We start from the raw sequence: 6180 nt of genomic DNA on the forward strand, positions 1-6180 counted from the left end.
TGAGCCACCGCTCCCGGCCCCTGTCCCCATTTGTAACCAAAGGCAGCATCAAGGGAAGGGGGGTGGGAGCCCAGGGGGCCTGAGATGTGGCAGAGCCTGGCTGTGCCCAGTGCCAAGTTAGCAAGCTGCAGATGCAGCACTGTTGTGTTAACTTTGGTCCCTGGTCACACAGCCTTACACCCCACAGCCAACTGTAAACACTATTTTTAACCTCTGTGAAAACAGTTTCAGAGAACAAACCTACAGTTATATTGTCTACAGACCTGTTTCCTGGATGGAAAGACTGAGGCCTGAAAGAACACAGCCTTGCCAGAGAGAGGGAGAAGGCCCAGAGCTCAGAGCTGGTGGGAGGGAGGAGGGCCTGACCCTACCACAGGTTAGAACTTCCAGACCTGGACCCGTGGCAATGTGCAGCTCTTCAGCTCTTCAAACTGTTGCCTAGGCCTGTCCTTGTGGCTATAGGGCAGCTCTGAGCCTAGGCTGCTGCTCCAGGCAGGTTCCACTCCTCCCTGCCCTTTTTTTCCCCTCTATTTAAGAAATGGAGGGTGGAATTGCCCACCTTGTCTTGTAGCTTATATTTCCTATGCATCCCCCTGTCCAATTCTTTGTCTGACTTGTCCTTGCTGTATATGCAGCTCTGTGCCCACTGTGTACTCAGTCCTCCACCCACTATGTCCCCACTGTGGAGCTAGCCCTGGGACCACTGTGGTCTTACCATCCTGTAACTGCCACTTGGCTGGCCCTGTGGCTGCTGTGGCCCAGCCCTGTGCCCAGAGCTCTGCCCCCATTGTGGCCAAAATGAAGCTGACACAATGTGACAAGAGCTAGAACATTCTGACTTGAGGATTCTGAGCAGAGGCCCTACCCCCACCCCTACCAGCCCCATCCCTACCCCTGCAGGATACTAGTCCTGGGTTTTAGGGACATGTGGCTCTGGGGAGGGGGCTCTGTGAAGCGCAGGCAGAGGAGAACCATCTGGAGCAGCAGAGACTGCCAAGGAGCTGCTGTCCCTGGAGCGGGAGCCGGGGAACATAGGGAGGGGAACTTGGGACTGAGCATGGGCCCCTCACCCGCTTCTGCCTCCCAGGACTGAGTGGTGAAGGGACTTTGCCCCTCATCCAAAGGACCTCTGCCAGGAGCTTCCTAACAGTCTCCCCTGCCTACCTTTTTCCTCTGGCCTTATCCTGGCTGTCCTCACTGTGAGACTAGCCTGGGCAGAATGTGCACCTGGCTGGGAACGATGGGGGAGGCTGGCCTGCAGCTGGCTGACTTAACTGGTGTCCCCTGGCCCCCTGCCTCCTAAGGTTCCCTGGGCAGGCCTCCCTTCTTCAGGAGCATGGGGCCCCTGGTTTCTTACACTCTGTCATCCCCAGGTCACTGTGATGTCACCCCCTCCTCAGAGCCACATGTCCCTGAAGCCCAGGACCAGTACCCTGCAGGGTTAGGGATGGGAGCAGCAGGGGTGGGGGTGGGTCCTCTGCTCAGAATCTTCAGGTCAATCCCCAGGGGTCTGTGATGTGTAAGGACACCATGGCAATGGAGTGGGGGCAGGGCACCTAGGGCATGGAGCAGGAGGACTATGGAAGCCACCAAGAAGGTGGGGGGCCCTGATCCATCGGGTCCCCAGGACCACCCCTCAGTCAGCAGCCAGCAGCTGGGGAGTGGCCTCAGAGGGTCTCAGGGACCATGGATAAGCTCAGAATCCCTATACTTCAAGCAGGGGTTGTCATTGTCTACCGAGACCATCACTGATGGCGCCTGTGGCTCAGCCTCCCAGGCCTGCATCCCTGAGCCCATTTGCCAGCTACTCCAGGATCCTGCTCTGGTTAGCTCCCGGTGCTGCTGTGAACAGGCCTCCCAGGATGCCCCGAGACTCTCCTCCACTAGCATATCTTCAAGGCCCATTGTGGGAGCCCAACAACATCTCATCATGGAGGATGTGACCCTGACCTTACCAGTGTGCACACACAGTGACAGCACTAGTGACATAGCCCAGCGTGGACCCTGCCAACTTCAGCTTCAGGTGCAGAATTTGGGGGAAGGCAAGCCTCCAGCTAAGGTCCTGGTAGGCTGGGGCAAAGGCCCCTGCAGCTCCGACCAGATAGCCTCCTTGGGCAGCAGGAAGAGTTGGTGGCTACCCTTCTTCCTCCCAGGAGAGAATGGTGCTCCCGAAGCCCAAGGTGCTCTTCTGGCTCCAGCTCAGGATCTAGCCCAAGATCAGGACCAGGGTAAGTGTCCAGCTCAGACTGCTGCCCTAGTTACACTTTCTTTTCTTTTCTTTTTTTTTTTTTTTTTGAGACGGAGTTTTGCTTTTGTTGCCCAGGCTGGAGTACAATGGCGCAATCTCAAGCTCACTGCAACCTCCACCTCCTGGGTTCAAGCGATTCTCCTGCCTCAGCCTCCCAAGTAGCTGGGAGTACAGGTGCCCACCATCACACCCAGCTAATTTTTGTATTTTTAGTAGAGACTGGGTTTCTCAATGTTGGTCAGGCTGGTCTCAAACTCCTGACCTCAGGTGATCCACCTGCCTTGGCCTCCTGAAGTGTTGGGATTATTACAGGCGTGAGCCACCATGCCCGGCCTTATACCTTCTTTTCTGTCACTGATTCCTCCAATTCCAGCTTGGGCTACGACTCCAGCTCTGGATGTGACCCCAATCCCCACTGCAGTTGAAACTGATACCCGTACCATTGACCACCTGACTGACAGCACTGCAGTCACCAAGAGCCCATCTCAAGACCTCTTTCTCAGGAAGTGTGGCAATCAGTGGTCAACTGTCTTGGAGTCTTCCAAAATGGTCGCATCTTGCCAGGACAAAGTGAATCTCCACTCTAAAGAGGAGCCTCCCACCCCAGTGCCTAGTCTAGAAGAGTGCCCAGACCATGCCCAGGAGGACGAGGTTACCAGAAGGAAGGTGCCAACCGAGGAGGCTGAGAACCCCATGAAGAAACTTCCAGTCTCTACCTCCAGGCCAGGCAGCCCAATGCCAGGCCCAGAGCACCCAGTTATCTCCAAGTCCCAGAGGAGTAGCCAGGAGATCTGTAGCTCTCAGCCACAGAAGCAGTCCCCCAATGTCTGTGACAATACCAACTCTAATGTGCCACTGTCTGCCTACAAAGTAACCTGCCACAAGCAGTCCCCATTCCAGTCTCCCAAGGAAGCCATGCAGATCCCCCTCTCCAGTGCCCCAACCTGCCAGCTTCAGGAAGCTGTGGAAGACCGTGTGCTGGTATTTGATATGGCCACAGGCAGCACCAGGATGGGGCTGCTGTGTCATGACCCTGTGGGCTCACGGGCAGTGCTTGTGGGCCTCATGCTCAGCCACCCATCCATCTATGTCCCTGAAAATATGCTGTCCACCCAGCTATTGGCCAAACCCATCCTGTCTCCTGACAGCAATCACTCCAGCTTTTGGTCTATCACACCCATGCTGTCCAGCCCAGTGCCCTCCAGCCTCCGAGAGGTAGCTCTGATTCCCAAGGAGGCCAGGCTCAGTCTGGAGTCATGGGACTCCCCTGGTACTGAGACACCCATCAGGGTTGGGATGCTCACTGGGCCTGTTCCACTGGGGATGCCCCTCCAATTTGATGAGAGGATACTGAGCCATGTCCCTAATACTAGCTGGTTCAAGCCTGATGGTGAAAAAAATGAACCTAGTCATAACATCTGGATGCTAGACCCTTCCATGGCACCCTCTAGGATGCCAGATGCCTCCATAGTCCAGACCAAGAAACTGCAGTGGATTAACTCAGAGCCTGCTGCACCAGCCAGTACCCAAGAAGTGCCCAGATCCCTCCTCCAGGAAGACATAAGCAGCCACAAAGAGGTCATTCCTGCTCACCCTGATAACCCTCAGGCCAAAGATGCTGGACAGACTCTCACTGGGAAGATCCTCCTTGCTAGACAGCCACCCCTACCTGAGCACCCTCTTACTGATCAACCCCCTCTCACTGGGCAGACACCCCTTGCTAGGAATCCCTCTTTATCTAAAGAACCCCCCATCACCAAAGAGCCCACTCTTTCAAGATGGTCTCCCAACCCTGGAGAACCTGGCCAGGTCTCCACCCAGGAAGATGAGCCCTTAGGCCTGCTTACTCATGTAGGGATATTTCAGGTGCCCCTGACCCCTGAGGAGACCTGTATCTATATAAGTAGAGACAAGGTTGGCATCAGTAATACTCAGCACTCCATCATGCATCAGCAGCAACCTGGCAACTCCCCTAGGGCCCAGGAGGAGCAGCTTCCCTTGATCACATTTACCACACCTGGCACTGGACGCAAGGTCTTGCCCATGGCCATGGTGGCCACTGAGCCCCAGAGTGCCCCATTCAAGCTGATAGCTGAGGATCTTACACGCTTATCAGTGGTTGCAGACCTTGGCCTGCCCTGCGGGGCCTGCTATGAACTGGTGTCCACCATGGATGCTCTGCCAGTTCGGTCACCAGTGCTCTGCTGCCACTCACTGGGACCCTTCAAGGACATGGCGGCCGTGGTGATTGATACAGGCACAGGATTCACCAAATGTGGACTGGCTGGAGAGGACCATGTCCTCAGTGTTGTACCCTCACGAGTTCAGCTGCTGCAGCACCCAGCCCAGGGCCAGCCACGGTATGCAGTGCTTGAAAACCAAGAGGGATTCTATTCAGTGCTGAACCGAGGTGTGGTCTACGACTGGGATGCACTAGAGGTGCTATGGCAACACCTGTTCTATTGCAGGCTGGGTGTGCAGCCCGAGAAGCTGGCTGTGCTCATAGCCGACTCACCCATCTCACCACACACCAACCGAGAAAAGGTGGCTGAAATACTCTTTGAGCATTTCCATGTCCCAGCCATGCAGACAGTGCATCAGGCCCTGCTGGCACTCTATGCTTATGGACGTACCACTGGGTTGGTGCTGGGCAGTGGCCATGGTACCTCCTATGTGGCACCCATCCTTACTGGGGATCTGGCCCCACTTGACACCTACCGGCTGGATGTGGCTGGTGCTGACCTTACTGACTACTTGGCCCAGCTGCTGCAGAGAAGTGGCCACTCACTGCCCCAGGTAGGACTGATCAACCAGATGAAAGAGGCCTGCTGCTATGTGGCCATGGATGTGGCAGCTGAGAGGGCCCGCACCCAGGTGCAGGCCCAGGTGAACTTTGTGCTTCCAGACAAGCAAGTTATCACGCTGGGGTCTGAGCGCTTCTGCTGTCCCGAGGCCCTCTTCCAACCCAATCTGATAGGTCTCAACCAGCCGGGCCTCCCACAGCTGGCCCTCCTAAGCATCAGCCGGTTGGAGGCCAAGCAGCAGGAGCAGCTACTGGCCAATGTGGTACTGGACGGTGGCAGCACCCTCGTGAATGGCTTCCCTGAGCGCCTGAGACAGGAGCTGGGCCCTGGTGCTGCTGTGCTGGGGTCTCCCCACCGTGCGGTTGCTGCCTGGCTTGGGGGCTCCATCATGGCATCCCGGAGCTCCTTCCAGAACCTGTGGCTCAGCCGCCAGGAGTATGAGGAAGAGGGCCCATGGGCTATCTATAAGTACCAGCTGTGAGCACATAAAAGTTCTGGTTCTGCTTGCTTTAAGCGCTGTGGCATGTTTCAGCCACATGGTGGTGTGGGAAAAGCAGGAGTCCAGGCATGGGGTCACGGATGGGGGCCCTGGCTCTCCCAAGGCATGCTCTGCTTCTGCACTCTGGAACTCCATGGGCCCTGGCAACCTACCCTTTCTAGACAGCCCCGGAGCCCCTTGACTGGCATTGGCTCTGATCTGGCCTGACCTTTACTGCACCCCAAGGGCAACCACAGAGAGTGGCTGCTGTGGGTTTTGCCCCGTTGCCCTGACGACAAGTGCAATTACCCTTGATTGCCAGCTTGTTGCTATGGCAATTTCAAACATAATGTAATAACCCACACAGCCTGGAGTGAGTCACAGGGTGGGGGGGTGGGGGGGTAGCCCCCTCCCCTGGCTCCAGAGGAAAAGCCTGCTTGCCTTCCCCATTGTGGGCCCTCTTCTAGGGGCTGAAGCCAAGCAACATGGACAACAGTCAGGCAGTTTCAAAGATGGCTGGGGTCCTGGGGTGGGGGGGTTCTGTCAGAGTTCGGGCTTCTTGGGAGAGCTGCACTGGTAATCTAGGTACCTCGTACAGTCTGAACCTTTGCTGGAGCTCTATGCTGGGTTAGCAGGGGCTTCTATCAGCC

Source organism: Colobus angolensis, unplaced genomic scaffold, assembly GCF_000951035.1.
Source record: "Colobus angolensis palliatus isolate OR3802 unplaced genomic scaffold, Cang.pa_1.0 Scaffold18, whole genome shotgun sequence".
NCBI classification, from domain to species: Eukaryota; Metazoa; Chordata; class Mammalia; order Primates; family Cercopithecidae; genus Colobus; species Colobus angolensis.